We start from the raw sequence: 12,177 nt of genomic DNA, 5'->3' as shown, positions 1-12,177 counted from the left end.
TGGCTCTTTCAGTAACAAACGACGGGGGGGGGGACAGGTTCCCTTACATTTAGGTTGTTGTGCCAGCGTGGCGGTCGCAGGACACATTGCCGGCTATACAGCTGGGGATCAGCTGACGTTACTGAAACCCAATAACACTGGGTCATATGTTTTTACTGTGCAGCCTGCACTTCTGAGCCGCAACTGGCAGTGTTGGAGCCCAGGAATAGCAGTTCAGGTGGTAGAAAGATGAACACAGCAGGAGACCTGGATGACACCCAATTAATTAATCAGGCAGAGGAGTGGCAAATTCCTGCGAGATCCAGGCCTGGTTCATTTTCAGGAAAGTAAGCCGGTCAACGTTATCGGAGGATAGTCGCATGCGACGGTCTGTTAGTACACCACCTGCGGCACTAAAGACACGTTCCGATAAGACACTAGCCGAAGGGCAAGCCAGCACCTCCAATGCATACTGGCTTAGCTCTGGCCATGAATCCAGCTTAGAGACCCAAAACTTGAACGGGGAAGAGCTGTCAGGGAGTACAGTAAGAGGGCAAGCCATGTAGTCTGTCACCATCTGACGGAACCGTTGCCTCCTGCTGACTGGAGCCGCCGGTGATGGTGTAGACATTTGGGGCGGGCACACAAAAGTGTGCCAGAGTTGTGCCATACTGGGCTTGAATTGGGCAGAGGCACTGCTTCTGCTCCCTCTTTGGGCAGAGCCTCCCCCACTGCCTCGACGCACTGAGCTGCTTTGTAAAGCACTAGCAGCACTCCTCTCAGTTGGACAGGAGAAGATGATGGAATTCACCAGAGTGTCGTGGTACTCCCGCAATTTACGCTCCCGGGTCAACGCAAGGATGAGGTTTTGGACGTTGTCCCGGTAGCGAGGATCGAGGAGGGTGAACACCCAATAATCAGGCATGTTGAGAATGTGGTCGATGCGGCGGTCGTTTCTCAGGCACTGCAGCATGAAATCCACCATGTGCTGCAGAGTGCCAACTGGCCCAGAAACGCTGTCCCCTGATTGAGACATGATCTCTGCCCGCTCGTCATCACCCCACCCTCGCTGTACACACTGACCACTGGACAATTGTGTCGCTCCCTCCTCTGGACGGAGCTCTTCCTCCTCCATTGACTCCTCCTCATCCTCCTCACAAATTGGCCCCTGCGTACCCCTTTGTGAGGAACCACGTGGCGCTGACTCTCCAGAAGCTGATGGAAAAGGTGACTCCTCATCCTCCACCTCTTCCACCACATCATCCCTTAACCCTTGCAAAGTTTGCTGAAGCAGGCAGATAAGGGGGACAGTCATGCTGACTAGTGCATCATCTGCACTTGCCATCCGCGTGGAATAATCAAAAGGACGCAAAACCTGGCAGACGTCCTTCATAGTGGCCCACTCTGTGGTTGTGAAGTCTGATCGGCGCTGACTGCGACTTCTTTGCGCCTGATGCAGCTGGTACTCCATAACTGCTTGCTGCTGCTCACACAACCGCTCCAACATATGTAACGTGGAATTCCACCGGGTAGGTAGGTCACATATGATGCGGTGTTCCGGAAGGCGGAATCGGCACTGCAGAGCAGCAGTGCGGGATCTGGCCAAGCTGGAACGCCGCAAGTGAGCACACTCTAGGCGGACCTTGTACAGCAGGGCATCAAGATCCGGATAGTCCCTCAGAAAACTCTGCACAACCAAATTGAGCACATGTGCCAGACATGGGATGTGAGTGAGGTTGCCAAGGGCCAAAGCTGCCACCAGATTTCGGCCATTGTCACACACTACCATGCCTGGCTGGAGATTCGCTGGCAGTAACCCAGTGGCGTAGGAAGGGGGTGCGGGGGGGGGGGCGGGTCGCCCCGGGCGGCACAATGTGGGGGCGGCTATCAGCACGGCTGCGCGCACTCATTCTCTGCTCCTTCCTCCCAGCATTATGAGGACTGGAGCAGAGCGCTGGCAGTGCGCGCAGCCGTGCAGAGTTGCTGGCTGCAGTGTAGCAGGGGCACACAGTCACACACGCTGTGACTCACCCCCGCACCTGCAGTCAGCAGCAGAAGATCCGATCCTGCCCCTCCAGCAGCGTCACAGCTCTCACAATGTGAAGAGCCATGGAGGGGCGGGGCTAAATGTCGGGGGCGGAGCCACGGACAAGCAGGAAGAAGAGGCAGAAGGAAATATGAAAATCAGAGCGGGAGACAGAAAAGATGTGAGAACAGAGACAGAAAACAACAGAGAGGCAAGACACAGGTGAGAAGTATATATGTATATGTATATGTATATATATATATATATATATTACATCATTGTCTAAGGGTCACACTTCCGTCTTTCTGTCTGTCCTTCTGTCTTTCTTTCTTTCATGGATATTCATTGGTCGCGGCCTCTGTCTGTCGTCGCTGATTGGTCTCGGCAGCTGCCTGTCATGGCTGCCGCGACCAATCAGCGACGGGCACAGTCCAATTAGTCCCTCCGCTGCAGTCAGTGCCCGGCGCCTGCTCTATACTCCCCACAATCAGCGCCCGCTCCATAATCCCCTCCAGTCACCACTCACACAGGGTTAATAGCAGCGGTAACGGGCCGCGGTGTAACGCACTCTGTTACCGCTGCTATTAACCCTGTGTGTCCCCAACTATTTACTATTGATGCTGCCTATGCAGCATCAATAGTAAAAATATGTCATGTTAAAAATAATAAAAAAATGAAAAAACCTGCTATACTCACCCTCCATTGCCTTTCCCGCTCCTCGCAACGCTCCAGTCCCTGCTCCATGCAAGCGGCAGCTTCCGGTGCCAAGGATGGTATGTGAGAAGGACCTGCCATGACGTCACGGTCATGTGACCGCAACGTCATCACAGGTCCTGCGCTCATACCAACCCTGGGACTGGAAGCTGCCTCGTGCGATACAGGGCCAGAATTCATCGGAGGGTGAGTATATGTTTATTTTTTATTTTAAGTCTGTATACTACGTGGCTCTGTGCTGTATACTCCATCACTGGGCAATATACTACGTGGCTGGGCAATATACTACGTGACTGGGCAATATACTACGTGGCTGGGCAATATACTACGTGGCTGGGCAATATACTACGTGGCTGGGCAATATGCTACGTGGGCTGTGCAATATACTACATGGCTGTGTTATATACTACGTGGCTGGGCAATATGCTACGTGGGCTGTGCAATATACTACATGGCTGTGTTATATACTACGTGGCTGTGCTATACGCTATGTGGGCTGTGCTATATACTGCGTGGGCTGTGTTATACACTACGTGGCTGTGCTATATGCTACGTGGGCTGTGTTATATGCTATGTGGCTATGCTATATTTCTCTGCTGTATCTGCATCATGAATCATGCTATGTGTTAAAGGGGGGCCCACTGAGACTCTTTCGCCCGGGGGCCCTCTAAAACCGCGGCCGGCGCTGCAGCTGTTTAACGCTATTGACGTGCGGGCCCGCGCCCGTACGTCAATAGTTAACAACAGCCACCAGCCATTTGGAGGCTGGCAGCTGAAGTCGGCCGCAGCGCACACGTCGACGGCTTCTGACGTCATTGTCAGTCGCCGGCGAGTGCACGCTTCAGCTGCGTGGAGAGAGCAGGAGCGCGGTCAGGTAAGCAGAACTTGTTTTTTTTTTTTGCAGACCCTATCATGTGTGTTGCCCTATTTTTGGTAACCTTTGTGTGTATTGAGGGGGGGGAGGGGGGGCGCCAAACTCGGGAGCAGCCCCGGGCGGCAAAAGCTCTAGCTACGCCCCTGCAGTAACCACACATCGCTCTCCTGCTTGATGGCATTCCAGAGCTCCTGCGCTGTGTGGCTTCGATGCCCCAATGAAACTAGTTTCAAGACGGCCTGCTGACGTTTGGCCACGGCTGTGCTCATGTCGGTCATAGGTAAACGTTCACGGGTCCATGTGGAGGTGGACTGTGACGGATCCTGCAGAGAGGAATCTGAGGAACTGGTGTAAGAGGAGGAGTCGATGCGTACAGACTGGATTCCTGCAATCCTTGGAGTGGGCAGGACACGTCCTGCGCCACTCGCACGATCTGTACCTGGCTCAACAACATTAACCCAATGGGCAGTGAGGGAAACATATCGCCCCTGTCCATGCTGACTGGTCCACGCATCGGTGGTGAGGTGGACCTTGCTACTGACGGCGTTCAGTAGCGCATGTTTTATGTTTGCCTCAACATGCCTGTGCAGGGCAGGGACAGCCTGCCTGCTGAAGTAAAAGCGGCTGGGCACCTTGTACTGTGGGACTGCCAATGCCATCAAGTCATGGAAGCTGTCAGTCTCCACCAGCCTGAACGAGAGCATTTCCAGGGACAACAGTTTGGCAATGCCTGCATTCAGAGCCTGTGCTCGGGGGTGGTTGGCCGAGAATGCCCGCCTTTTCTCCCATGCCTGTACTACCGATGGCTATAGAGTAGACTGGGAGTGTGAGGATGACTGGGAAGGTGGTGCTGTGGGTGGAATTACACTAGGTCTCTGGACAACAGTGGAGGAAGAGGCAACACGAGATGAAGAGGTGGTAGCTGCCGCTGTTGGTTGGCCTACGTCTTCAGTGTGTTTCTGTAACTCCACCGCGTGCCTGGTCCGCACATGTTTCCACATATTTGTGGTATTGAGGTTGCTGACATTTTTCCCTCTTTTTACTTTCTGATGACACAGCTTGCATTTGACAAAACAAATGTCATCTGCAACTGTGTCAAAAAAGGACCAGGCACTGCAAGTCTTGGGAGCGCCCTTTTTGGCTTTGGAAAGAGACAGGCTCCTAACGGGTGCCAAAGTGGAGGCTACAGGCTCCGCAGTCTTTCCCCTCCCTCTCCCTCTTTGGCCCATAAGGGGAAGCTCTTCCTCAGAGCTGCTCCCACCACCTTCCTGTTCCTCACGCCACGATGGGTCAAGGACCTCATCATCTCCACTACCCTCTGCCACCAACTGCTCCTCCTGGGTAGTCTCGGCAGCACAGTACGCATCAGAAAGCGGCACCTGAGTTTCATCATCAGATGCGTACTGCGCTGTGGTCACCGGAGGCACTGGCCCACCTGCCTCTTCAGAGTCAGAGAGAAAAAGCTGTTGGGCATCACTGCACACTGCCTCTTCTTCCATTTCTCCAATGCTGCTTGGCTGGCCCCCTGTTTCCAAGCCAAGAGATTCAGAGAACAGAAGTAGAGACGGCTCCTGTCCTGGGCTCTCTGACTGCCTGGCCAATTTGGCAGGTGGTGAAGAGACAGATGGCTGCTCTCCAGTGCTCTGTGCTTGAGAGGATGTGGCACTAACTGAAGTCGATGCCGAGGCGTTAGCTGCCATCCACCCGACAACGGCTTCAATTTGGTCTTCACGCAGCAGCGGTGCACGGCGCTCTCCGACAAAGCTGCGCATGAAGGACTGTTCCCTGCTGAAACTGAGTGACGACGAGTCACCGGTGCCCGCAGCAGGCACAGAATCACCACGTCCTCTCCCTGCTCCGCGCCCACGCCCACGTGCCTTACTCCCTGCCCTCTTCATCTTGGTTGACAGATAAAGATAAGCAGAAAAGTACTAAGGCCTTAGTGTGCTTATTCCTGAAATGCTCCTCCTAACAGGTGTAAGAAACACTAATGTTGTAAAGTGTGGACTAAACTTTATTATTTTTCAAATGTGGCCTACACAAGTGTTAAGTTGTGTTTGGTGAACTTTACTTTTTTTTTGTGCAGATCGGGCTACAGAGCTAGTTTAAATCACACGGAGACCGTGCAGACAGCCGTAAATGGCGCTGCAAGGCCAAAAAACCCTCCTCTAGGTTATCCTATGTAGTGTTTTTCCACTATTTAGCTGGAGACGGGTGGAAAGACACAAATAGGATTTTTTTTTTTTAAATTTTAAACAGGCTGCACTATTTGAAAAAAAGGAAAATTTTTCTCAAGGTATGAGGCAGTAACGAACCCTGAGCTGAATCCAACCGGCTATGGCTGCACACAGACTACAGGGCGAGCTGCGCTCACACAGAGACCGTGCAGACAGCCGTAAACGGCGCTGCAAGGCCCAATAAACCCCCTCTAGGTTATCCTATGTAGTGTTTTTCCACTATTTAGCTGGAGACGGGTGGAAAAACACTAATAGGGAATTTTTTTTTTAATTTTTAAACAGGCTGCACTATTTGAAAAAAAGGAAAATTTTTCTCAAGGTATGAGGCAGTAACGAACCCTGAGCTGAATCCAACCGGCTATGGCTGCACACAGACTACAGGGCGAGCTGGGCTCACACGGAGACCGTGCAGACAGCCGTAAACGGCGCTGCAAGGCCCAAAAACCCCCCTCTAGGTTATCCTATGTAGTGTTTTTCCACAATTTAGCTGGAGACGGGTGGGAAAACACTAATAGGAAATTTGAGAAAAAATGTGCAGCAGGCTGCACTATGAGCAAGAAAGGACAACTGTGTGAGGCAGTGTGAACCCCCCCTGAGCTGAATACAACCGGGTATATGGCTGCACACAGACTACAGAGTGAGCTGCACACACACACACACACAGAGACCTTGCAGAACGCTGTTAAAACAGCGCTGCAAGGCAAGAGCAAGGTGAACAGTGAAGAACACACAGCGTTTTGCTAAATTAGCCTTTGGAAAGGAAAATAAAGCAATTAGCTAGCTCAACTGGCCCTCAGTTAGAACACAGCGTCCTGTCCCTAACTGAAATCACAGCAGAGTGAGCGCAAAATGGCGGCAGCGTTTTTTATAGTGCAGAGTGACATCATTTCAGCAGCCAATCCAAGCCTTGCCAGTACTTACATGCCCACCATGCTAAACAGGATGTGCCCACACTTCCAATCATTCCTCATTGGCTGCTGCATTCAGTTTGAATTCTGGGAACTTCCGATTCCGGTATCCGATACGCGGGAAGTATCGGAATTCGGTATCGGAATTCCGATACCGCAAATATCGGCCGATACCCGATACTTGCGGTATCGGAATGCTCAACACTAGTCTTTATCGAAATCCCACACAAAACTTTTGCAGCTATCATGTTACTTACTCACTAGGCAAAACAAATACATGAAAAGATATTTCGAAACATCACATTTCCTCTATGTATTGCAGAATGAATTGTTTTGCAATAAGTTATTGGTACACATCCCTTCTTACCCTTTTCTTAAAACTACTCCTCACCCTTTTTTGAAATATTTAGTATGTGAGCTGATGTGAGAAAAATCTGCTCCTGTAATAAACAGCAGTAACTACCTTCCGATAGTCCGAGATTTCAAGCTCCACTGGTAACTGAGCTTAACAGGAGAACTGCAGAACACTGGACTGGAACGTTCAGACATAAAGTTATTGGAGCATATTTTAGTTAAACTGGATTTCCGGTAAAACAAAAATTCCGCCCCTAGAATAAGCAAAAAAATCTAAACATAACATGTCACAATACAGACTAGCTATTAGGAGCAGTGCCTAATAAAAGGACTATAAACATAAGGAAGAATGACCTCGGGGAGATCAAAACATCCAACACCGCGGAGACACCATCACGTGTTTCTCAACGCAGTGATCCTAATAGCCAGTTTCCTACTCCACACTGATGAGGGGCAAATACCCTGAAACAGCTGTCTGTGGATGGATACCATGTTTTGGCATAGGTGGTTTTCCTTTTTGGATGCTGCCCTTCCTGTGGTTGTTCCTTCCCGGTGAAAGACCTGGCTATTTATTGCTTGCGTTGAGAAACACGTGATGGTGTCTTCGCGGCTTTTCTACATGCATTAGTAATTGCAAGAGGCGCCTAAAATGTCAGCCAGTAAAATTCTCACTACCCAGGTACAGCTGCCTCATACTGTAAAAGTGGAACTAGGGTAGTCCAAAGTACCAGCCTTTTTGTAACAATCCTACAACATGTTAGATTCAGTAGATTGTTAAAAATAATTTCACTCCTGCTGACCACTTTACATGTATTTGTTGTGTGTAAATTTGTATTTTTCATTCAGAGACAGCAATCTTATAGCTAGTTGTGCTTCCAGTTGAGCAGTGGAATTCGGTGTTAGCTACATACTGTGATTTAAACATCCTGAGCCATGATAAATTGTAGCAAGTTAGAAGGATGATATATTGTACAGCTACTGCTTTAGCTAGCCATTCTGAGCGCTACTCATCCACTTCTCAGCTGAGTGGAAGACTGGGGGTACATTATGGGATTTCATTCCCTGCATGTAAACAACAATGTTGCCATTCATTCATAGCAATCATAGATTTTAAAATTTGTGAGCATTAAGGCTATGTGCACACGTTCAGGATTTCTTGCAGAAATTTCCTGAGCAAAACCGGACATTTTCTGCAAGAAATCCACGTGCTTTTTTGCATTTTTGACGCTTTTTTGCGCGTTTTTTGTGCATTTGACACTTTTTTTCCGGAGCTTCCCAATGCATTAAATAGCGGGAAAAATCCGCAAAATTAATGAACATGCTGCGTTTTTACCGCGACGCGTTTTTTTCGCGGAAAAAAACACATCATGTGCACAAAAATTGCGGAATGGATTCTAAATGATGGGATGCATAATGTATGCGTTTTTTATGCGTTTTTATAGCATTTTTATAGCAAAAAAGCAAAAAATCCACAATGTGTGCACACAGCCTTAAACATAAAGTATACTAGACATTATGATTATGTTTCATTTATACAGTAGTACAGCATTATATACCTCAAACTTAAAGATCTCTAACAGTAAAAACTCCTAGCTTATTTCCATAGTGGATATATTGTGCACATATCCCATTCAGAATGCTTAGAAAAGTCTCCCAATTTTTGTGTACCTTTATTTTTGGGGGCCTAGTCACAATTTCTGATATTTATTGAGATTTCCTCAAGTTTAATGCTGCTATAGCCTATATTTTAAACATCCTACTAAAGAATAAGTGGCAATTATGTTGTAGTCATTGTTACGTAAGTGACCCCCTGCTCTTAGATTTGATATTCTTTTTGGCCTGGTGGTTAAAGTTTGGTCTTATTGAGTCTTGTACTAGTTGTGAAAGGAAATTGCTTTTTTTTTATTTATTTTATCGGAAAAAAGTAACAAGGAAAACAGCACTCACCCGATCCTTCTTTCAAGATGTGGTTTTAATCCATAAAATTGGTTACATTGATATTAACGAAGGTGCAGGTGTCAGGGGAGTTTTTTCATGAACAGTGAGACCTGCCGGACTACGTCCGTCTCACACCTTCGCTGGCGCTTCTACGGGTCCATAAACAGCAGGGCGTAACCAACAGAAATGTAACTAATTTTATGGATTAATACCACATCTTGAAAGAAGAATCGGATGAGTGTTATTTTTCTTATTACTTTTTCTGATATACCGTAATATATTCTCTTTTTTACATGCACTTTCTGAGGATTTGGGTTGAAATAACACACAGAAAAAAAGTGACTTGGTGCCTGGAATAACCCTCCTTTTCTAAATAAGTAATTTTTATTTATGTATTATTATTATTATTATTATTATCAGCAATACCCTTTTTCTTTCTCCGGAATTGCAGGTTTCTGCTCTCCAATTTACTGTATATCAGGGTAAGAATGAATTCTCCCTTATTTGCGGCCTCATCTATTTACTTTATGGAGATATTTTCAGCTGCTTCCATTATACGTGGAGGCTTATACAAACCCCTATCAGTATTTTATTATTCTTTCTTTAGCCTTTATTTCCAACCATAGTGATTGTACATTTTCATTTGCCTCCCATAAATGATCACAAGGGATGGATTTCATTACCTACAAACAATTCATAGGTAATTCCGGAACAGAGTAGAACAATGCAGATTTACACCCTAGCTATAGCTGTCATCTAGCCATGTCACTATTATCCAAACTATATAATAGTTCTCTCCCAACATTATTAATTCTCATTTTTTAATCTTTTTGGCTATGCTTCTGTCATTAGCATACGTGCACTTTATGTATGTCTTTCTGTGTCTTTATCCCATTGCTCAGCTGCAGTTGGATGGATATTTGCCATGGCTATTTGTGGTTTGGTTATGTAGTCAAGGGCCCCTGCACATACATATGTTAAACGTTCACAGTCAGTAATGTAAAACACAACAGACACAATTTATATTAAAAAGACAGAGGATATGTACCAATGAAATCACAAAATAGTGCAAGTAGGTAGAGATATGGTCAGATCATGTGTCATTACTAATCAATGTTTCAATGGCAATTTGTAGTTGACATGCCTTTCATCATATACCGATGTCAGAATGTGATGACTATACAGAAATGAGAGACGCTACATAGACGCTGCTTATCGTTCCTACAGAAGTGGTCTGCCCCGGTAATTCTTTGTGTCAACCACAGATTGGCTGGCATGTTGTGCCCCCTTCTCCAAAAAGTTGTTCCCCAGAAGCTGCAGTGTGTATTAAACAGTTCTGTGTCCCTTCTGCAGCAATATAACATAATATACAATTCAGCGTCAGATCTTTTTTGTAATGGTAGATAAGAAACTTTCTTTACAAAAAAATGTATTGCCGCAGCTGAAAATGTGTATTATTACTTATTTACGCCATACTATAAATTATAAAGAATAGTAAAAGTTCCCTCGGGGTCTTACTAAATGTACCTAGCCTTTGGTTTTGTGTTTTCCTATTGTCTTAGGGAGAGAATAACTTAATATTTTGACAATTTACGTTAGGAAAGTGCATTGTCCCATTCATATTTATTAGTACAAATAGTGCACTTCATATACACATACATATTGATGGCTGCAAGGTTTAAAATGGTAAAGAGAGGTCATACCTTGTCTTCTACTGGTTGCTTTGGTTTTTATCTTCCATCAGAATTAACACTGTCTGGGAAAGTTGTCTTTTTTGTGAAACCTCCCCCTACCAACCCCTACTCCCACCCTGGCCTCATTGGTTTCTCCTCTCTGTGATCTCCATTCTCCACCCATTTCAGCTGACTAATTATTATCACATTGCTCTCAGCTTTTAAAATAGTCCTCTTTGTGGTCCTTGCCTGCAGAAAGGAAACAGATGACAAACATTGGGCTCGAACAGAGGAACTGTTGTTTCACTTGTGAATACTTTGCAAGTTTGTGTTTAATAAGACACATACAGTGTTCTGACATGGAAATAAATATGCCATGCCAAATAAAAAGTGCTGCATGTTCATTACAGCCACTAATTCAGTAAGATAGAGATAGCTAGATACCGTAATTACTTATTCCTGGTTTGCTGAATGGTCTATTTGCTTTAAGAGGATATTAATAATGCCTACAAAAATCCAAGGACAAAAATGGAGAGAGAAAGAAGCACAAAAATAATAGTACACACACAGCATATACAAAGTTGAAAAAGGCTTTACTGGAACAGAAATGCCAAAGAATGAATTTTTATTAGTCTATGCCTGATGAAGAGAACTGAGTAGTCTCAAATGCATTTGTTACCATCTTTTCAGTTAGCCATTAAAAGGTATCAGCCACTGAGGACTCTAAATTCTAAAATATTTATATACAATACAATATTAATAATAATAATCTTTATTTTTATATAGCGCTAACATACATTCCGCAGCGCTTTACAGGTTGCACACATTATCATCGCTGTCCCCGTTGGGGCTCACAATCTAGATTCCCTATCAGTATGTCTTTGGAATGTGGGAGGAAACCAGAGTAACTGGAGGAAACCCACGCAAACACGGAGAGAACATACAAACTCTTGCAGATGTTGTCCTTGGTGGGATTTGAACCCAGGACTCCAGCGCTGCAAGGCTGCAGTGCTATCCACTGAGCCACCGTGCTGCCCGTAAATATTATTTACAGATATAGAACATATTGAAATGTAATACTTTAAATCCGGTAATTGCACAGCCATACATCACCTAAAAAATAACTCTCATACATAGATATTATGAGCTGTCAAAAAAAATCAAAGATTAGATGGAACAGGGTAACATTAGATATGCTGTATGTAAAATGGAATTAGATGAAAACAGCTAGGACGGAAGTACTAGTGTGAGATCGAAATGGAATGCAACAGCCCAAAATTTCTGAACCAAGGAGGGAAGAAAAAAAATCAGGTCATAAGGAAACCTGTGAAGGATAGATCCTCATTAATTCCAGTTGGCCTTAATGAGTTAAGTTCAAAGATCCACCTAGACTCCAATCTCAACAGCTTCCCCTGCCGGTCCAGCCTACGAATGTTAGGTTTAATCATTTGAAGGCCCACCACACTTAACCCAC

The 12,177-nt window shown here is 45.9% G+C and overlaps 1 protein-coding gene across 1 annotated transcript in view; it reads right to left on the bottom strand.

The window, feature by feature from the left end:
• The window catches only part of F13A1 (coagulation factor XIII A chain), a 421,197-nt gene extending 410,377 nt beyond the window's left edge, over positions 1-10,820 (bottom strand). The window contains exon 1 of the mRNA XM_069730705.1: positions 10,734-10,820. The gene's annotated coding sequence lies outside the window, so the exon portion shown is untranslated. The remainder of the gene's footprint in view (positions 1-10,733) is intronic.
• Between the last annotated feature and the right edge of the window lie 1,357 nt (positions 10,821-12,177).

The sequence above is a fragment of the Ranitomeya imitator genome, chromosome 6, assembly GCF_032444005.1.
Source record: "Ranitomeya imitator isolate aRanImi1 chromosome 6, aRanImi1.pri, whole genome shotgun sequence".
Lineage (NCBI taxonomy): Eukaryota > Metazoa > Chordata > Amphibia > Anura > Dendrobatidae > Ranitomeya > Ranitomeya imitator.
The sequence above is the reverse complement of the archived record's forward strand: the minus strand, read 5'-3'. Positions and strand labels throughout refer to the sequence as shown.